Genomic DNA, 23,359 nt, shown 5'->3' with positions numbered 1-23,359 from the left:
TTATAATAATACAGCTAATTACAGGAATATTTACTCACAACATGCAAGTATTTGTAAGAAAAGAAAAAATCAGTGATATTTTAAAAAGTCTGAGAGGAGTTTTGCTGAAGAGGTCTCTTCAGAGTGTGGAAACCTGCAATTTGTTTACAAAAAATACTGTGTTTATTTAAATAGGGTGATATATAGTAGACACAGTTTGGTTGATGACATATAACGTGAAAAGTTGGGAGGTTATATATTAAGTTATATATAATTACCCTGTGCTCTCAAGGCTGCTCCCTGCACTTTTACTAAAGGTGTTTTCAAAGCCTGCACAACCACCAGATTTCATGAAGCTTCATGTAAAATGACACCCGTGCTTATGCAACACAGTATATTCCTCCAGTTTTTACAGAATATAATCCTACATGCTGAGATTTTCCAAAATCAGCATAAATCTAGTTTTTGCTTATTTCTATTCAGAATAAAAATAACTCAGAAGCATACTTCTTATTAGGGACAGGAAAATCACCATGCATTTTTTGCTATATTGAAAGTTAGTATGTGATTTGCTAATTTCAGAGTTAGAGACATTATTTTGTGAAATCAAATTTTGTTTTGCTTTAGTTTTTTAAGCTCATTTGTAACATTTCCATACAGAAAGTGAAATATTTTTCAAAGTGATAGTTTGATAGTTTTTTACTTGGACTGGTAATGAAAATTTAATTTCAGCATGGAGATACAAATTTGAAGTTTTAAAAGTTCCACAAAAAGAGGAATAACAGTGTAATGAGTTGTAAGAAAGGAGTGCATTCTTGTTTTCACTACAAGTATTCTAATTAGATTTTTTGTAAACCTCCAAATTGTTTCTTAAAATATGTTTTGCATACGATCCCTGCAGTGTGGCCTGCACCCTCCTGAGAGTGCTTTAAATCAAAATGGTTCAATTTATCTTAAACTAAATACTTATATCTTGCAATAAAGGAAATTTTGACGAGATACTTTTAAATCATTACATCTGATTAGTCTATCATGTTAAAAACGTGCAATATGGTTTGTAAGTGGATATGAACAACTTCAGATGGATATTTTTTTTAGTTTACTTGCCACAATTTACACAAAAATGAAACATATTTTACAGAAAGTATTTTTTATTTCACATTATAGAAAAATAAAACCTTGCTCCTCCATTAGCACTTACTTATTATTTAGTACTAAATATTTTAAATGTATGTGTGGTACATATTGGTTTAAAAAGAACTACTCCTGCCTTAGAATTAGTAGGAATATTAATTTTTAATTATCTGAATTATCTTAATTGTTTGGGGAATAAGAAAAAGAAAATCTACTGTTTCCAGAAGAGAACAGTGCTTGTTGTGGTATTGTTTGGTAGGAGAAATCATCTTCCATTAAATAAGACTTAATATGCTTACCTGTAAAGTTCAGTTCAGAGGCATAAAAAAGTTAAACACAAAGAGAAACTGATAACCCACAGTTTCAATACACCTTAATTTCTTGGCAAGACTTTATGGTAGCTCCTGAAATTCTTCTATCTTGTTCTTTTTAGAACATGTATTGCATATTGCTCAATATAGATTAAACTCCAGAATTTTCATTGTCAGGGACTACAGAGTGGATTTTTGCTTGGCATAGATAGTCAAGATGTCTTTTGCACAGAAATTTCAATTCAGAGACACTGGATAATTTCAGGTAAATATCTGGGATGACAGCGCTCCTGCTAGTTCAAGCTCCCCCACTAGCCCTATGCACTACTGAAGCAAATGCCCCACGTTACCTGTCCCCTGCTCCTCCCCACAGCATGCTGCATCCTTCTCTCTGGCTTCTGTGCACTGGAAATTTTTGACAGTTCGATCATATTTGGCTCATTCTGACTTCTGATTGTCACCTATGGCTAGTGAGAAAAAAAGGTTGCTGTGCACATGCAGCCTTAACTTATGGTGGAGTTTTGCAGATCTGCAGACTGATCTGAACTTGCACAGACTTAATTGTCTTGCCAACAGCTTTAGTTCGGCAGTATGTTTGGCTGGCTCTTCCCTAGGAAAGAGAAGGCAAGGTCAGAGTTGGTCCTCACTGGAAAGGGAGGCTACAGCCTTACTGGAATGGTTAAGACTTTTCTCTAGGTCTTAACTAGGACTTTGAGCTGGCTGCTGCAGTGCAGTTGTAAAGAATGCTGCTCTGCAAGCTGAAAGAGAAAGGTTGATTAGGCAACACATGAAAACAAAACCCTCCTTCCCTTTCTCTCCCCTCTCCCTTCTTCCAGCCCTTCCCTTCAAATAACCTCCTGTGAAAAGATAAAAAATATTACTTGAAAAAGTGTGACACGTTCTGAAGAAGATTGCTGGAGTTAATTTTCTTTCTGTTATTCTTTACCTCCCTGTATAACCTTTAATGTCATAGCTTATAAGCTGTTTTTGGCAAGAGGAGAGGGTTGTGTCAAGAACAGAGATAGCTAGTGATATGCTTTAGTGTATTACAGTACGTATGCAAACACATGCCTTGGGTAGCAGGCGAAGAGATCTTTAGGACTGCTGGTGGGAAAGAACAGGATGAATTTGGCCAATGAAAGGTGCCTCTGTAGAATGTCATCATGCTCCTGATGGTGCAGATCTTGGTTACATCAGGAATTTCTTTTCTTACAATTACTTTTGTTACACTTATTCTTGTAGTAATAGACCACACAAAGATGACGGCTGTTGAACAGTATCTGTCTCTTCTGTGTAAAACTGATCCACGTAACAAGCAATGAGTGCCTCAAAAGTGTAGTCAGTACCATGTTAGCCATCTTTGGGCATTCACATTTACAGTGCAATCCTCTCAGCATCACCTTCTTCCCAGTATGATGTCAATAGACGTTAGCTCCCACCAAACATCGTAAATGGCAATGACTCATGCTGAGGCATATGTAATTAATTACGGTTGTGTTTTTGATGCTGATACTTGCTGTTGGCTCTTTACATAAAAGAAATGTGAAAGAAGGAAAAGGGGGAACATTCTCCTCTCTGGTAGCTACATTACAGTATTTGTAACTTTCAAAATAAATGACTGTTTTTTTCCAATTTTTTTGAAGGGGGAAAAAATCCTTCCAAGATGCAATCTTAAGCAAAGTACAAGAAGTTCCCAAAGGATGCTGAACATGAACAAAAACATTTCCAGCATTCCTATAATAATGTTGTGTTTACTTTGTCAATTAATGATTCATTACCCCAAACAGCTTGTGATTTACAAATGACTCTGCACTGTATTTATGGAACTGCAAACTGTAAAAGGCAATGATGGCTTCACTTTTCTTGCAACTATTTGTTTTTGTGAATAACAGAAAACAGAGTTGTAGAGAGGGTGTAGTATATCATGTTTGTTTACTGGTCATCCAGTGCCTTTGCTTTTTGATGAGGAGCTCCTAACCCATAAAATTTACCACCATAAAACTACCATACCTGGGTTATCTTTATTTTCCTTTACAAAGTGCTAGTAGGAATGTAGCCAGGGCTTGCAAATTGGATATACTGTCTGATGTTAGTTACCTAAGTTTGGGAGTATCAGGCAGAGGGTGACATGTTGTTTCTAGCCCCGTTTCTTTAGCTCTAGAGAGCTTCAGCACAACCTCTGCCACTGCCATGGGTTAACAGGGCCTCCCGTTGGGTCTGAGCAGAGACCTGGCCCACAAATAATGTCTGTTTCCCTTTCAAGAAGACATGTTACCCCATTACCTGCATGGGCAGAGGGACAGTGTGACCCCATTATTGCAGCGTGCCTAGAAGCTAAAGGCACAAAAGCAATTGGTTTCCAAGAGGCATTAGAAGTCGGCCATGCAATTACTGCAAGACAGGAAAGAGATCAGACCAAAGATTCAGTTGGTGTAAATCAGTCCGGCTTGTCACTGACTTTAATGGATTTGGTTGATTTATATCGGTCGAGAACCTGACCTATCACAGACAGAGATGGAAAATGTAGCGCAGTTGGCTTCAGTGGGAGTTGCGCTCCCCTGTCCAAGGCGCAGCGTAAGCACATGTATAATATAACTGAGTTCCTGCAGCTGTGGGAGATACATCTCGAATTTCCCCACTTTGGTGTTCTTAAAATTATAGCAGAGCTTTTCAATCACAGAACATTTTTATTTTATTTTATTACCATTAGGCCATCTGAGCTTGGCTAAACATGTGGTTGTAACTTTATTAGATTTTTTTTCTAAAATTAATTACACTCATTCACCCTTGATGGCTTCCACCTCAATAAATTACATCATAAATGGACATAGGTGAAAGCTGGAATCCTCTAGCTTTAGTCTAAAATAACAAGTGTGCGGTTTTACTTTGCACATAATGGTTACAGAATTTGATCAAAAGCCTAACACAGAGAAACTTTCTTGTTTTTGAAAGGCCATGCTAAACAGACGTTGCCATTGCTGGTGCCAGAAGGTTCAAGTTGTTTATTTCCAGTCTTATCTTCAGAACAGTTTGTTTGGCATTCAAACACAAGTCCACAGAAGGATTTACTCAAAAAGCCTCGGCCACCCAACTCTTCCAAGACAGTCCAAGGTGCACAGACTCCATCTTTAACATCCAAAGAAAAAGTCAGTACTTCTGGATGGATTGAAAAGCTCCCAGCATATTTCATACCAGTAAGTAGAGAAGATGAAGGGCAGCAAGTATCTCATACCTGAAAAGGAGGGGAAGGACACTTTGCTGAGCATCACGAAGTTGTACTTCTCTCCACTTGGAATTCATGTAATGGAGCTCACTTGTGAGTTGTGAGAGAAGAGAGCTTTGTATTCTCTTGTAGAAGCTACTGTTGGTTTAAAAACAAATCTGCCATTTCCTGACTGTGCATATTTGCACATTTGTTGACTACTAGTGTATCAACACAGTGATATTAATATATAGTACTAGATAGAGTCTGCAAGTCATCAAATTTTTTCCCCCCAGAATGATTTTTTGGTTTTATGGTTATCAGTTTTTCTGAGTGTTATGTATCTTATGAATGCTGGCTAACTAGGGTGATATAAATCTTAGAGCTGTGAGAACTCAAAAGTCACTTGCAAGCAATTATGCAATAACTATATTAAAATAAAACAAACTGGGTCCAAAGTCTAGACTTTTGCCTTTCAGTTATGTGATTCTTATCTCTGTCATTCAGTTTCTCCATGGAGGTTGTCACTAAAGTCTCCCCACAGAAAAAATGTTAAAAGGTCAGCAGCACAGTTGGCCAAACAGTGCAGTTTAAACAAGTATTGTATCATTTTTCCTTAATGAGTTCATGTAAAAGCCAAATTATGCATAATTTTCTCATAAGCTTTCTGAATATTTCAAGGGTAGCTCTTCTGCAGTCCAAAGAACTCAGGTCTGGATCCTTTTAGAAAACAGTAAAATGATGTTAGTTTCCAGCTAAGCAAAGGTTAGACTCAGATACAGAAACTGAGTAATGACTTGACTCAGCAGATTGGGATTTGAGGGAAATTTCAGGGTATCAAAGGCAAGTCCATGCTCTCCAGTTGGTGCCACAGCATCATTTGGCAGGGACTGCTCTTTTCAGGTTTTCCAGAGACCTGCAGGCATTTCATCAATGTGCCGTTTCAGTTTCAGGATGTAGAATTACTGTCATCTTCCCAGAAAAGACATATGAGTTGGATGAAAGAAAGACCGTGCAAAATGTAGATTTTCTTTAGAAGAGCTTCTCCTGTGAGTATGCTGTGTGTCTTTGCAGACCCTTGCTGATAACCTTTCATTTCTTCTGCAGAATTTGGGTCGGTTCTTTGAATCAAGGGCTTTGCATGAGTTAACGCACGATGTAAGTAAAGTGTGCCTACAGGTACAGAAAAGACAGCTCAAGAAATAATCTTATATAGAGTTATAAGTATGCAGTGGCCCGAGAACGTGTTCAATTTGCTTACATTAGGAGTACTACAGAAGCCACTCCACTGGATATTGTCACATAAGGTGAGAATTGGGACTCCTAATTGGATTGTACAGCTCTACAGTGATATATTGTGAAGCGCTTCGGATGCTGTAGGCAGCTTCTGTCCTCAGAGCATATAGTGGAGGAAAGCGCAAAAATAATCTTTTTGGCAAAACCAGCATTGAGAGAAGGAAAGCAGTCTGATGTGGTTGGTACTGACCATAAGTCTGATGGGATCTAGTTGTCTGTTTCTGCTGAATACTTCTCTGTGTTTCCATGGTGCTTTGATTTACGAAGAACACTTCTGGAAGCTCCTTTTTCTAACAATGGAAACTAAACAACCTCAGAATACAGCAGATGTATTGTTTCTTCAGTGTCAGACAACCAGATAGAGTGGTGGAGAAGTTACATGCTCATATTTTTTTTTTCCAAAATCCTGTTGCCTCAGGCTACCAGAGGTGCTAAGAAGAAAGATGAAAGCCTACTGCTATACAGGAGGCCTGGTGGCAGTTTCGATGGATAAACCTGGACCAATGCCTTCATCTGTAGGTTATCTAGGTAAGTTTGTATTGCATTCATTGATGTCACAGTACATCAGCCACATATTTGAATATTGTTTTTCTTTTAATGTGAAATCGTATTTGTCAAGTATATTATTTGTATTTAATGGCTCCTCCTTTTGAAAACTCTGGATAATCACTAACATGCAGGAACTACTGAGGATTATTTTCTGTCAAGTAATTATGTTTTCAGTACTGGAGCTAGTTTGTTTAAAGCTGCAACAGTTTTATCTACTTGAGCTGCAGACAATTCTCTTGATCTTTTCTTTTTCAAGGGGGAATTAGAAAACAATTCCTGAGAACAAATATTTTCATATGTCATAAGAAAGAGGATCATATGATAAGAGAATGGCAAGAGAATTGCTTACAACACCTAACAAAGTTAGCTCAGAGGGGATTCATTACTAAGCAGTAGGTAAATGTCTATGATATTTTGAAGCAAAAGGGAAATGCTTAAGATATGGTAGAAATATTGCCTGCTAATATGTAAAATGAGAAACTGTGGTTCTCATGGGTTCTTATGAATTGGCAGGTTTAATAAAAACATACTTTCACTGTTTCCACAAATTTTGCTGTTTCGAGAACGGAAGAGATTTAAATGTGCTCAAGCAAAACCACTATGTGTTTTTACAATCAGGTTCATGACTCCCAGCTCAGTTTGCTCCCTACTTTATCAATTCCCTCCTACCACGATATCTTGTTGCAAACAGGTGGTGAAAATCTATGAATAAATCACATGCTGACACCCCAGACGTAAGGTTTTGAGGTTGTTTTCTAGCTTATTTCCATGCTGAAGTCTCACAGTCATGTTTCTCTGTCTAGCTGCTAATACTATTGCTTTTCTGAGCATTGTTTCTTGACCTGCTTGACACTTGACATAAAACCACTTACTGGTTCCACCAACACCACTCATAAGAATGTCAGAGTAAAAAAGACAGAGGATACTATCTTCATTGGAATCAGTAAAAATATTCATTGTTTTCTAAAACCACTCAGTTTAACCTTAAATTGCTTGTTTAGCATTGAGTGAAATAGCTATAGAAGTTATTTCTTCTTGGGTGATTCTTTTGTGCATTTAATTTAGGTGGGAACTGGGGCTATTATCATCTTTTGGAATGTTTCTTTCACCATTACATCTAATTCTTCCAAATTGCTCAGCTAGCATGTTTATAATCACAATTGGTGTCCCACAGGAGTTTTCTTTTGGATGTCTCTTTAAACAAAGTGATTTACAGGATTACCCTGATAAAGTCATGAAAATGTGCTTCACTGAAAGACAGACATGGCTTTCAACCTAACTTAAAGTGCTGGAGCCAGTGACAACCTTTTCAGGGATTTTTTATTCAGAAGTTTGCATGGGAGCTGTGTTTAGTGTTCACATGAGTGTGTGAATACAAGTGGAATAAGCGAGTGCCAGCCCAAGTATTCTAAGCACCTTCTGACATAGCCTCAAGAGAGGCAAATAATATTTAAAGTTTTGAACTATTTAATAACTCACCACTGCTAAAACTGACACTTGACAGCCTGCATCCACTCTGATACAGGCAGATGAGGGATTTGACATGTGAAACATTAAAAAATTCTTCCTTTTGAAGTCCAGTGTCAGTGCTATGCTTGGATACAAAATTTCATACCCGCCCTCCAGAATTTGGTGTGTTAGCACCTGAGGTCCTGGGTTCGGGCTTATTGCTAGTAGGTGCATTCTCAGCCCTTATGAACCCCACAGAGTACTGCAATTAAACAACCTGAGCTGTTCCTACCCTCTAACACCTTCCTCATCTCAGTCCTGGACCAGAAAAATTGAGAAGTAGCATATTTCAAACCCACTAGAAAATAACTTTTGACATATGATAGTTAAAGCTCAAGACAGTCCCCATCTCATCTCATAAATAGAGAGTCCCTACTGTCTATTTATGATGTCTCTTGAATTCAAGCACATTTTGGTTTGACATTTTTCTCAGGAGTTACTGAGGCTCATATGAATAGTTTTTCTACTCCAAAACTCTGGTACAAAATGGAAGGCACTAAAGATTTAAACGATAAACAGCTATGTAGTGAATGCTTAACCATGTCATGACAGGAGAGCTCCAGGACTCAGTTTCAAAATGAAGTTTCTTCTTCTTCAATATCTGTTATAATGCATTTAGTCAAACCATGAAGCACAAAGTCCTGAATATACAAGGCATCTTTAAATGCTTTATTTTAATAACTAGGGGACATGTAATAAATGATCTGGGGCTTTTTTTTTGGTAGGCCAACTTCCTGCAGGAGCTTCCTCCTAGCAGAGCAAGTGTGTTTGTGGCACAGCCCCTTCCCTCCCTCCCCACGGCAGCCTGTGTGGGAGACCCTGCCACACTCAGCTCTGTTCAGGCTTAAAACAGCAATCAGCCTCACCATGTTTACACTGGGGAAGACCAGCAGCTACCTTGTTAGTGAAAAGTTGTCTGAAACAGCATGGTAATTTCCCAAGATGAACCAGTACTCCCTCCCTCCCTCCCCTCCTCTTCCCACCCAGCCTTCTCTTGTTGCTTTATCTTTCAAAACCATCCCAGCAAAACACAGACTGACTTACTATGTAGCCAACACAAGCAGTGCTGTTTCCTGCCCTTTACTTTCCGTGTTCCTTGCCTTTGGGAGACTGGCACTTCAAATATGGCAGAGCTGTTGGAGAATGCCTGCTTTTTGAATCTTCATCTCCTCCGAGCAGCAAGCAGCTGGTACACCTTCCACCTGGGCTGAGACCTGTGCACTGCATGTCACTGCAGACTAAAAACGTTGAATCGCACAAACAACTGGGATAAAATCCCTGAGCTGTCTCATCCCCTTTGGAAACCTTTTCTGAGAAGACAAGGAGCTGTGCCCAGTTGTCCTGATGGAGAGATTTTGAAAATATTCCTTAGTCAAGGCTGAATTGACACTTTTGGACAATCTTACCTAAATGCATTTTAGCCTTGTGCAAAATTAAACCCTTGTGTAAGTGTTTTCAGATTTAGTCTTCTTAGGAAGACTGTTTGGACATTATGTTGGGAAGTGCTTGCAGCCCTCTGCTTGGAACTTGTGCAGCCACATCTGAGGCACTATGTCCTGCTTAGAACTCCCTCATGTAAAAGACATATTTGATAAACTGGAGCAAGTCTACCAGAAGACCACTTAGATGGTTAGGGAGCTGGTTCATAAAGAGTGACTCAGGTAACTGAATTTATTCAGTCTGGAGAAAAGAAGGTTAGGGGAATCTAGCTGCCCATGTCATCAGCCTAAACATGGGAGGGTGGTAGAGAAGATCGGGCCAGACGCTTCTCTGAGGTGTACGGGAGAAGGATAAGAGGCAACTGTCGTAACTTGCAGAAAGGGAAATTCTGACTTGAAGGTAAAAAGAAGGAATTTGCAATGAGGCTGGTTAAGCTTTGAGCTGAATTTCCCAGTGAGGTTGTGGGCAAGGCCTTCATGAACCTCACTGAACAGTGATGCCAACTGTGTTTTGAGCAGAATGCTGAGCCAGATGACCTTCACAAGTGTCTTGACCTTAAATTATTCTATGATGCATTGACCCTCTCAATTTTTTGTTGCTGGTATTTTCAATATGAGCATCAGATTATTCCTAAATTATGGTACTTTAAGCATATGGAGAAAAACAGCACAGAACCTATTGCTGCAGAAAGTACTGCCTGAAAAAGGATTTAGTCACGTGATTGCAAATGGTTGTACACTTCACTGAAACAGGAATCAGCAACAGAATAAGCTCTACTATCATCTACATTCTTTATCTTCTGCTTCAATCACAGAGGTCTGTATATGTACAAATTAAAGGGATACTACATGATGGAAGAATCATTTGATTTTTAAGTCTCCAGCTGATCAATTATCAAAATAATTTCTAAAATGCAGTCCTAATTTTCTGTTATGCACTTATCTTTTTATATTTTATTATTGTATTGAGATGTTTAGATTGCTATTTTTTACTGTCATCTTGCAATTAAAGCTGGTTATTGCTTTTATTTTCTATTTGTTTAAAGAAGTTTGGAAATATTGCAGGATTTTTCTGGTCAAATTTCACAAGAATTTACTTCTATCTCTTTCAATGTTAGTGCTGTAGACACTGAGAATTTGCAGCCATACCAAAATTAGTTTCAAGGCCAAGGCTTCTGTAAATATTATATTTTTTTCCCTATTTCTACAGAAATGTGGGATAAAATACCATTCTACTTTGCACAACCCTTTCTTTATAGGGCAGATTAGAAAAGGAAGGGCTCTTCCAAAGGGCTTATTGTTGTTTCTTATTTCTGTTACAGACATTGGAGGCCCCAGTCAAAACCATAGGCATGTTATTCTAGGCATTAGTTTAATACATAGAAGCAGTTCTTTCTCAGTTAAGTTATATTTAAGAGTCAATGCAAATAGATAAAAGGAAAGAAAACATTATTATCCACTTTTTTAAAGGCAGCTTGAACTTTATCTTCACTGCAAAAAAGCAACACCGCAAGTGTTCCTGAATCAAGACTGCTAGTTGAAACTAAAATTCTAGTGAATCAAAGGAGCAAAAGCCATAGCTATCTCAAAGGATGAAGGTGTGCAATGGTGGAGGTAGGACTGATAAACATAAAATGTGCTGCCTAGAATTCTACTTTGATCAAAATTACTTGAGACAAAACCATTGTCCTTCTAATTCTTCCTACCATCCTCTGCTTTTAATACCTTAGCAAAGGGTTTTAGTGTTGCTTATGAGGCCTTTTGTAGTGTGTAGGAATGAATTCCTGTCCTGAATGTCCTGAAGCACTGATTGAATAATATACTATCTAGACCACTCCCCTTTCTTAATATTAAAAAAATATATTAAAAAAATCAGTTCCTGTAGCTTCATATTCTCTTCATGATGCTACATTTGGTACAGATACTGAATGGAGGTGAGAAGCAAACTAATTGTAAACGATTTTAAAAAGTTAGATGTATCTTTGTTAATGTCTTCTTTACCTTGTCAAAAGATTCTGCCTGGTTTTGGTCTATGTTTTTATGAATATGATCATATAAATGGCATTTGTATGAAAAATGAGATTAAGAAGATCAATTAAGCTCTTAATCACTTTCCCTGTCCGATTGATTTTAACCACATCTCCATGCATAATATGTCTAGTTAAGTACCATCTCCAAAGCTAAATATTGATTGATTCTGATGTTAGCTGGCTGGATAAGAGAGGCTACCTTCCACCAAATACCCATGTTCAAAACTAACTTTCTCATATAACAAAACCAAAACAAATTAATTATTTCAATTCATATTTCCATCCTATTATAGGTCTTTATAATCTATTCTAATTCTATTCCATCCTGTTATGGTTCCAATGGGGTGCTCTTCATTGCCATTGCTGACCCACTTCCAATAGTGCATTAAGCTATGTGATTAACATCTGTCACATGTTGTTTGTTCTCTCATCTTCTCTCAAGGGATGTAAGTGTGTGCATTGAAGTGTCCTGTTAATTTGTTATTTTAAATATGCATGCTGCTATGTATTTACTAACGAAGGCAAGGTCAGGGAAATGGGCCTTATATTTGGACAAGAAAATGAGCAGGTTTGTGATGCATTTTTTCTTCAGCCCTGATGGAAAATAATAATATTGAGAGTAAAATGAATGTAGAGATTTCATTTTAGAGGAGCAATGCCACGTTTTCTTTTTACATTTCTGTCAGTGTTTTGTTTCACTACATTTGTTCTTACAGGAACAGACATCTACTTACCCATGAACTATCCTGAGTTCAAAATATTTTTGGATCATATATTCTTTTATCTGCTGTGGCAACACTGAAGATATCATAAGCACATACATGTATGGTACTATCTAACAGTATTTTAACCTTAAAAGGATTAGAACTGCCAGTAAAAACCAGGCCTTCATCAAGAAGCGATTGACAAAGTTTTACCGCAGTTTAAATTTTTATCTCATTTTTTCTCATCTGTGGTTTCTGAAGTGGTTCCTCATGCAAATTGTCTTTGTTTTCCTTACTCGTTTTTGTCCAGTTTATTTCTGGTCAGCTTGGCCTGCGAAAAAGCTAGAAGCTGTGAGCCATTAGCTTTTAAAAATGTGAAAACTTGTTTTTGTAGTTATTGGGCTGTTTCAGACTGCAGTGTTGGAAACAGCTGGGAGGCTAATCAGTATCTTTCTGAGAAATACTAATTAATGAAAAAATTTAGTGGCCTGGATTGCTTTTAGAAAAAGAGGCTCATTCCTTGTCAGGTTTCTATATCCATTGGATGTTTGCTTTGTTATCCTAAGAGCACTTTCGAAATGGAAAAAGGAAAGTTTGGAAAAGAATGCACGATAACAGAAAATGAGAAGATTATAAATATGAACTCTGGCTCTCACACTTATATGGCTAAACTTTAATTAACCTCATTGGGGCCAGGATTTCATTCTGAAGGTTTCTGACAATGTTTTTCAAGCCACAGAATGCAAGTGTGAAGAAATACTATTATCAATGATACACAAAAGTTGAGCGTGCCAAGAACTACAACATATTTTATGAAATTCAGAAAGTCTCTATGTCTTTGCACTGCCACCAGACTTCACACATGGGACTGATTTTCTCTGTTGCATTCAACTCCTTGAAGCAATCATAATCGAGAAATTTGGCGTGTCAGATTTCCATGCTGCCGCTCGCATCCCTTCTCCTTCACTCTTCGTTGTCTGGCCTAATTTAATTGTTCATCTTGTTCTGTTTTGGCCCAGGATAACTCACAAACTACAAAATATCCATTAGTTTGGTTAGGGTTATCTAGGTTTTCAAAGCTGATTTAACAGTTCCTGTTTCATGTTATATTTTTCAACTGAAGCGAGACCTCTGACCCACTGTTGATATAGCAAGGACGGCTAAGATTACAACAAGGAGAAGATCTGCATACAGGAGAGACTATTTGCTCCACAAAATCAATTCCATCATTTACCAAGCTAGGTTGAGAAGCTGTCATTCATTAGGCTGTTATAACAAGATACCTTTGAGTGACCATATCCTCAGGCAGAGACACACAAAATTAAACCATTCTGTCCGAGTAAAGCAGGATAGAAGACAGCCTTAAAATTGGAGATTTTTTCAAATTTAAAAAGAAACTTCTGTTCCTGAAAGGCTGTCAAAACTTCTAAAGCATACTTGACTTAAACTTTCTCTCCCATATCAGGTACTTAGGAGTCCAGAATTAAAGTTCTATTTTTGTGCCGTAGTCTCTCTTCAGTTTGCCCCTAGGATTCAGCCATCTTCTGAATCCTCTCATGCTCTGCAGCAGTAGGACATGATAGAAGTCTTTCACTTGCCAGAACTTAGTACCACAGGCATGTGGGCTACCCAAAAAATTCTAGGCCTCTGTGGTCTGGGTGGTGGACCTTCACCCTTTGTGTCAGGTACTCAACCACTTAGCCAACAGTAACTTTGTGACTACACATAACACTGAGCATGAGTTACTGAAGATACTATTGCTTCCTTTTGAATATTATAGGGGTAGTTTCTCATGTAGTCTAATGTCAAATTAAAATTTGCCAGTGTTGATTATAATTGGTTGTGTTTTGCTGCTCGTGGAAGTTCTTAATGCTGCGTTGTTTAAATCATAATTCTGGAGTAGCAGTTAGGAACGATTCTTCGTAGTGAAGAACTGACAACTATAATTATGTAATGGGTTAATTGAAGCAGGTTAAGCAATTAAGGATTTCTATTTATAGCCAGAATATGTTTCTCACTGTTCTTCCCATCCTTGTTATTTGTCTCCTTATGTACAAGAGAAAAAAATACCACAACTTGCGTTCCCACGGTCTTCACCAAAAATGATGAATGCTTTGCATAAAGGTAGAGTTGAGGTCTGCGTTAGACATAGGTCTGAATTTGGGTTTGATGGCCAAATCAAAGCCAGGGCCAGGTTCTGAATTTATCTGAGTCAAAGAACTTGGCAAAATTCTTGATGAGATTTCTCATCAGAATGGGAGTGCCTTCCCTTATGCTCATCTACTGGGACAGTCCTCGTCTTGAGCAATGTGGGTCAGCTGCTTTTTTGTGAAAGTTTCATCACTCATTTCAGGCTCAGGAAAGTGACAGTGTTCCTTAAAAATTTTGGCAATAGCTGAACTTCACTGGAAGAGGGACCTCCACATTGTTTGCACCGGGGCCAGGGCCAAAACCATGAATCTGGTTTGTGATTCAGGGACTGGAGTCTGAATAATTTAAAGGAATTTGTACTTGGAGTTCTGGTTTTGGCCTATGGTAACTACTTTCTTGTTTTTATTTCTTATATATTGATGGGGTGTTTCAGCAGTATAATTCACAATGGATCAAAAAGTATATGACACAGCCTAGGGCAAAGAACATGGGGTTTTGCTTTGTCGTCTGACTGCTACCTACCCCTTGGCCAATTTCATGATCCTAGGAAGACAGGGTCCATTTTTCATGGGAGGGGAGATGATTATCACTAATTCAGAGAGAGATAAGAGATTGTAATGAAAGAGCTAAGGTCATAGTCCATGGCAAACAGGTGAAATAAAATTTTAGCTGCTGTAAAACTGGTAACTCTTTAGCAGTTGGAAATTAGTTTTTGTGAGTTGTACTTTAGTCTACCATTGCAATTTTTTGTCAGAGCAAGGTGCATATCAGCAAAAATCACCATGGTATCTTTCGTGTCCTATTTATTTTATTTATTTTAGTTATGGTTCTAAATGATGCCAAGGGTCTTCTCTTGGATTGCTCTTCATATCAGAGATAACATTTCTTTGCTGTATCATTTCTAGATCTTGGTATTTTAATTTAAAAGTTAAAAATTAGTTTTCTTATTGTGGCAGCAAATTCCTGTTCATTTTGTTTCATAGTGCAATTAAAGTTCTTTTCATTTGAAAGATTTTTTAAGGTCTGAGAAGCTAGTAAGTCTTGAAAATTGTTCATTGTAAACTCAGTTTTGCTTCAGTAATAGATTAGCATTAGTTTTCAAACACTTCTATCCCTTTTTAAGTTCTTGTGTTTTTAAGTTAAACATTAAGCCCAGAAAGCATTATGGTCAATTGCCAGCAGTCCAGATAAGATCAGGCTTTACCTTCTTGCTGTTTCCAAAATGACATGAAAACAGTCCTTCCTACTCATCTAAAAAAATAAACAAAAAAGCGTAGGTATTTCTGTTTGTCTAGACATAAACCCAAGAATTTCTTTTTCTGCACTAAAAACTTTTGCTGTTACTATTATGTTAGCATTTAGAGACTAATCAAGGGCAGGGCCTCAGAGATGATTTCTGTCCCAACAATCTTACTGTTAAAGGTGGTTAGAAGCAATCTGGCAAGTCATTTCCTTGCTGCAGTCTCCCATTTTGACAAATCTTCATGAGGAAGGCTGAATTCTGGTTTTAGATCTTCTCCCACCAAGTGGCTGTGATTCTAGGCTGTGTGTCCCTAAATGTGCCACCAACTTCTATGTCAGCTGGGTTTCTGGGCTTCCTTGGCAAGTTGCTACAAACCCAAGATCACTAAGGTTTGAGCCAAAGTAGCATTTTGCTCTTCTGGAAACATTTTTTTTTTTTTTTGCTTTGCAGAAAAATTAGTTATTTTTGTTGGCTTATACTCTACAGAGATAGGCATAAACCAGAAGTACTGCTGCTCCTGTGAGAAGCCCAGCTCATTTGTAGCCTCACTGAAGAGGAGCCAAAAGCTTGAGGAGCCTTCAGTGTGCACAGGAGGGCACCGTGGCCTGTGTGCCAGGTGGGTTTGCTGGGGAGGCAGCCCTGTGCCCCCAGGATGCTGTACCTCGCTCTGCAAAGAGAGCAGACCAGACCCAGGTCCTCCCACTCTGCATGGCAACAGCAGTGGCAGAGTGACAGGAGGGCTCTGTCTCTGTGTATTGGTCACATTGCCGGTGATAAGATAGTCAGGCCCATTTGCTCCTAGCTGCATACACTCAACACCCGGTTTCCAGGTCCTGGGAAATGTCTGGATGAGCTCTAGAAATAAAAAGTCACCACCTTCAGTACAGTTGGTAAACTGGGAAAAAGTCTGTATGGGGGATCTGAATGACGGTTCATATAGAATTTGGTATGGTATTGGTGGGGACATGCTGAGGAGTGTGACTTAAGTCAGCCAGTATTGTGGGAATCTTCAGCATGAGGACAGTCATGTTATCTTGGAGCAAACAAGACAGGCAATCCCAAACAAAAATAGCTGTATAGCCAAGAAATTTGTCATTAGACTGTCACTGCGGGTCTGCTGTGCTTAAGACCAGATTCATAACCTTGCTGAAGGCTCCTTTATTGCCTACACCATTTTTCATTGTCCAGAGGTTTCAATTTCACAAATTAAAATGAGGAAGCATCATTGTCTTTATTGCTGAGCTGTGCTTTGTTGCTAAGCATTTTAACTTAAGTGTTTTGAGGTTAAGATCAAGACAAAGTATTTTAGTGTCATCTCTTTGCTAAATCACTCTCTGATGTCTATGATTGCAGACAAAAGGACCTAACCACTGAGTTTTCCTGCATAGGTACTAAGATGACATATGCTGAAGAATTAGGAATGCTGCTTTTCAAAACTGTAAGCATGAACTTTGTCTGCCAATGCACCAGAATCTTAGGAGCTTAACATCATGGTGTAGGATGTGAGAAACAAGGATTATATAGATTTAAAGATGCTGACTTCCATACCTGAAAAAACAAAAAACCATAAGACAAGTCTATCAGTCAATTGCCTATCAGATGCCAACAGACAGAAACAAAAGGACCATGGCATAAATTCTTGTCTGCAGGTATCAAACCAAACATCTACTTTCACGATGAAGTGGAGAAACTTCAGAAGGTTCAGAATACTCCAAAAAAGGGCTTGGAGGCTTTGAAACGTTTGAACTGCCTGGTGTTTTTACATGTGTACAAAATAGAAGATGACATTCTGGGGTGACTGTTATCAATGAAGATGCATTCCAACAGTTTTTCCTCACTACCCTCCTATGACATCAAGTTGGTTACACAGTCTTGGACACTACAGTAATTAGGCTATGGACATTGTAATCAGACATGAAAGGAAAGTTTTGACTTTGCCTTTCATCATTTCAGCCATTTTAGTGCAAGAGCCTCTGGGTAAGAATTCGTGCATGCTCTTGGGAATCAGTCAAAAGCATTCATCAGCAATCTTTCCAGGGTTTTCCATATTACCAAATCCCTGAAACATTTTCTGGACAACTGTGGGGCTTCCAGAAATTGACAGCAGTATTCCACCTGATAATCACTGCAAAGGCCAACAATATCTCATCTTTATACCCAAAGGATGGTCAAGACCTTGAGACTTTTGCTGACCAAGCAATTCTTCAGCTGGTCACACAGAGTATCCTCTACATTGACAGCAACATTTAATAAGCTTAATGACAGTGTGGGGATTTGTGGGGATTGTATCATTCCTGTACCCACTATTTGCTGAAGGAAAAATATTTCCAGTACTGTTGCACCTTTACTGGTAGGTGATAATTGACATCAGTGATGCTGGATGATTACTAGTTTTTGAAGAGCTTCCCAAATCTGGTATCTCCAAATTGCAATTTTTACAGTACCAAGACTTTCAGAGAGTGTTTGCCAGAATTATAATCATCATAGCATCCTTCAACAGTGTGCTGACTTGACTGTAGGTGCAGCTGAGCTTAAACTTGCTAAGTGACTTGAAAAGCTCTAGGTAAATTTGAGAAATCAGATGTTCTGAGTTAAGAAGGAAGAATATGTAAGTAGATGAATCGATGTTGTTTTCTTGTGCTGTGGCAACAAAATGGCAGTGATGCATCTGAAGACAAATTCAACAAAGGCAAATGTCTTTCATCTAGATGGAAAAAATCCATGCAGTTGTGAGGTTGGAGGCCAAGTGACTGGAATGCACCTTTGCAAAAATGTCCTGTGGGTCCTCGTGAACAGCAAACTGGACATGAATCAGCAGTGTAATCTTACAAGAAAGAAGGTCAAACACAAACTGGTTTGTATTGGTGAAAGTAGAAGCAGGTCAAGGGAAGTGAGCTTTCCCCTCTATCGCTCTAATCACTGCTACAACTTTGTTTCATAAAATTCAGCAATCCTTAAAATGCTTCACTGCCTGTTAGTAAGGGAGATCCTTAGAAAGAGATTTGCCAGTATATAGAGGCATTCACAAATATCAAGCAACTGCTGTCCAACTCCACTCTCAACCATCACAATGAACAGAGGCTGTTGCTGATTACTAGCTATGCATCTTTTTGTGGTTTTGGAGCCATTCTCAGCCATTCATTAAGAGATGGAATTGAGGCACCTTTTTCTTTCTATTGAGGAATGCTGACACCAACTGAACAAAATACAAATTGATGAAAGGCTTGCCACTTCTAAGGCTTTACTTCAAAGACAAGCCAACAGCTTCAGTCATATTGCTGTGCATGCAATGATAGAGTTGCCTGTATGCAGTAATTGAATGTTACTCTAAATGCTTATGATCACACAACTTTTTGTGAGCCAGAAAAATAGATTATAAATGCCAATGTGTGGAGATGACTACCACCGCATATGCCAGATTGTGCTTTTCCACCTGCAGCTGAATTCTCAGTGCTGGAATTCCTCCCATGCCTTTGCAAGCCAATCATGTCATGAAAACGGCTGCCAATGATCTATCCAGAGCTTGGCATGAGTCCTTGGCTTTATGGGGAGGAAGAGGTTGACCAACACAGTAAATGAATACAGTTGAAACAATTTTTAACCCAGCAATCTGATCTGTCTGTTTATGAAGAAAAGAAGAAAACCTTTTATTTTGCTCTTCCTACAGGAAATAAAAATATTATTTCAGGTTTAGTTACATTATCTGTAGCAAATTCAGATATAATGCACCTAAAAACATTGAACAGAGGCTGCACACGGTGCTCTGGAATCAGTGCTGTGATGGCCACAGTTAAATGCAACAGCCACCAATAATGACAGTGTTTCCTTGGGACATGGAAAACTTCAGATGTCAAGAATCAAATTCACTGGCCTCTTCTTTTGAATGAATTTCCTGAATGTTATAGGTTTTCATACAAAACAGCTTGAACTGATTTTTATTGTCACTGTGAACATTCATTTCAACAGCCTCTTCTATTTCTCAACTATTTGCACATCACAGTTACTGAATATGCTGTATTTGACATCAGAACTGCTTCAATTCTGATAAGTTCAAGGGCTTTCCCAAAAGCAACCTGATTTGAACTGTTACTACTGCATCATGTCTTTTCCAGGGAAAGAGTCTGGTCAAATGGCTCAGTCAGTCAGAGATGATTAAAACCGGTTATAATAGGCTCACTCATTAGTCAGCCTAGTTACTCTTGTCCAACTACTGGAGTCAGTCCAGATGAGCTAAACTTGGGACAGGTCAAGCCAAACAACAGTCCTCTCAACTGTGCTCTGACTGAAAACTGTGTTACAGGCAAAAATAAGCTGTGAAGTCCTCTCTATCATTTTACTTCCTTTGTTTTTGCAGAGTAAACCATCTCAGAAGTGCAAGAATCTGTGAAGCTGGACCAAGTTAAGTTCCTTTAACACTTATTGATGTAACTTTGTTCAAGCTCTTTGGAGTCTTTATATAGAAAGAACGAACGCTACCAAAGTGTCAAGCAACATATAGAAAGATCACAGCAGAAGTGAGTGCACGATAATAGATGACTGTGTTATCTATTGGTATATGCACAAGGGGAGATCATAGGACAGGAGGCCATTTGTGATGCTCTGTTGATACACACAGGAGCGTATGCTCTCAATGCAGAAAAAGTTAATGAACTACTGAATGTTGTTATTTCCTCTAACTACTGCCACAGTAGCAACCTGAGATACAGGAGGGCTTCATTCAAGGTTAATTTGATATTATATTGGTGATACTCCAAAGGTCATGTTCGCTTGCTATTGACTGCCTCAGTTTGTGTTGTGCTTCTCAAGCACAACAGGGAAAGAAAGAGAACATATAACAAGAAGAGTAATGATGTGAAACCAATGCATTAATTCAGTTATTATTTAATCTGTCATTTAGTGTCTTCAGTAGGTTTTACAGAGGATGGGATCAACAGGAAGAGAAAGGCATTGAGAAAAATATCTGAAAGAAAAAAGACAAGGTTTTCAGGGCAGTCAGAACCTGAGTGACAAGAACGTGTGAAAAGCATGTAGCACGAGACTAAGATGACAGACTCTTTTATATTTTGTTGTTGAGCTAATAACTGAAGAAAAAAAAAGGAAGGAATTGCACTGGTCTTCTAGGATCCAATTATCTGTATAGACAAATTGCTGCTTTGGTGGGACTGATGTCCTCTGGAAGGGATAGACAAAGAGATCACAGCTGCAATGGCTCGGTGTATGGCTGTTCCCTGTCGGGGCAGAATACTTCTGGATGCAGCCTCCAAAAACACTCTACAGGTGTCCAAAGCCACTGCCAAACCTGCCAGCCTGACTTTCTTTGCTGTTAAAACTTTGTTTGCCAAACCTACTCAAGCCTTTAGGTTCAGGCTCCTGCTAGAGGTTGGGGCAGGAAAGAAGGGTGAACTCCAATACTCCAGGGGTCTGGGCTAGTAAGAATATTTTGGTGGTTCTGAGAATCCCTTGTCAACTGTCACTGACTCTGTACTGACTTCTGAGGCTTCCTAAGTATTAACCTCAGTTCCTAGCATGAACTGACCTTCTCCTTCTGAACTTGGTTTGCTAAATTAGTTTTGACATAGAATATTTTAAGTACAAACAGTCTATAAAATGTTAATGAAAAATGGTTTCTTTTCCTTGACATAAGATTAACAAACCCAGGCAACACTACCCAGTGCTGTGCAGCTGTATCTAAACTGAATAACGTGAGCTCTTACAACAACCTTTGGCATATAAATTAAATAAAATTTCCTTAAGAGGTTGTTGATGCTTCCCATTATACCACAGTGCATATGGTTCAATTAATTCAATAGATTTTTATATAAAGAAAAATTAACCTGTAATTCTGCTATTAACTGCCAACAATTAACATTCCTTTTGTAGAAGGGAAGTTTCCTCAGTTTCATTCTTGATAATTCAGCCCCAGAAATCGGTGATTTATCTTTATTGCATCAGTATACCTTAATCAAAAACAGAGAATGCAATTACTTAAAATGATTTCTGATTTAATTATGTGCTTTTTAAAAAAGGGTATTTCATATTAGTGATTTCTTATGATGGGAGAAAAACCCCACTCTGTAGCCTTTTGGAAAACACGGTATATAGGCAACAACTCTTTAATTGTATTTTTCTTTTCAAAAACATCTATGAAATGTTTTGAGAATTAATATGTAATCTGTTAATCTGAATAATGCCATAATGGAAGTCTGTTTTATGTAGCCTCACCATAACGTGCCTATGAGTCTTCAGAAAATATTAGAAGATCCCTATTGCTTTTGCAAACATGGGGCCAAGTTGTAAATGTTTTTGCTTCTAATTACAAATTAGTGTGTTCTTCTTTAAAGACCATATAATTTGGACAATATAAAAGCAAGAAAAGAATAATAAAGTCAGAAAGTTCACCAAGAGAGAACCCCCCTGACAGATTTTTGTCTTTATAGGAGAAATCATATTTACAACTGGCTTTTTACCCTTTTTCATTTTGATGCCTGTGATATAAGGTTTCCTACAATGAAGGATATTTCTATGTAAACTTTTTTTTTTTTTTTTTTTTTTTTTTGGTCACAGTGAAAAATATATACTAGGACTGTCTTGCTAATAGTGAGTAATACAATATCTTTTCTTCTCACTGTTCAATTTTCAGTAAATACTTGTATGAACTTGTAAACCAAATTATATTGAAAATCATAAACCAAAGAAAACATAAAAAGAATCTTCCAAAATAGGTAAATATATGTGTATCTCAGGTGAGTTTTGTGTAAGACAGATTCCAAGAATGCACGCACATTTTTGCCACTGACTCACTGGAGGTGATAAGAAGAGTTAGAGTTCAGAAACATCACTTTAAATGCCAGAGCTTCTATCCCTCTTAAGTATTACACCAGGTTCATCATATATCCTCACTCAAGCTCAGGACTGCTTCATGGCATGCCCTGGGGTCCTGATACAGTGATCTTTCAGAGCTGGCTGGAGCACGCTGTACATCCATTCTGCTCCTCTCAGCCCAAGCATAGAAAGTGTTGAGAAGTAGCTGGTATGTATCTGGATTTTATCATAATAGGGGCCAATATGCTCAATGGTTTTTTTGAAGCACTTCCAGAATGAACGATTTATATATAGCAGGTGAAGAGATAAAGATGACTTACAGATTGACTTTGATATGATAAAATGAATTATCCTTATGGTATATGATATAATCCAGTACCGGAATGCTGGAAAATAGCCCTAACCAATGAGCCCTGGGAGCTGCAGTTTCATTCAGTCAGCTCGGTGCTGCCAACTCCAGATCAATGCCTAAAGGAGGCTAGGTAAGAAAACCACTTTGTCACACTGCCCAGTTTAGTGAGTAACATTGGGGGGTGTGTGTGTGTATGAATCTTGTGCTGACCTTACCCCACCACACCTGCTACTCATAGTTCAGATACTCCTATTAGATAATATAAAATCATAAAAGTAGAAGGAACTAAATGACTTGATGGATTCAAAGACATTGTCTCATTCAGCTGTTTTTCTCATCTCTTGTCCAGATTCTCTCATTTGTTCTTTAAAGATCTCCAGAGATGGGAACTCCCTAAATATTATTATATGCTACTTCATGACTTTTCTCCAATATTTTTTTTTTTGTCACTGTCATTTAAACATATCAACCAGAGCCATGAAAAATGTTGTTATTATTTTTGGTTTTACAGCTTTTTCTATAACTGAAGATTTCTGTCATGTCTTCTCTCAGTTTGGTGGTTTTTTGTTTTTCTATTTTAGGTGGAGCAATCCCATTTTCTTCAGCCTTCTCTCACAAGTAACGTTTCCTTGGCTTAT

Source organism: Falco naumanni, chromosome 5, assembly GCF_017639655.2.
Source record: "Falco naumanni isolate bFalNau1 chromosome 5, bFalNau1.pat, whole genome shotgun sequence".
Classification (NCBI taxonomy): Eukaryota; Metazoa; Chordata; class Aves; order Falconiformes; family Falconidae; genus Falco; species Falco naumanni.
This window is presented reverse-complemented; position numbering follows the sequence as displayed.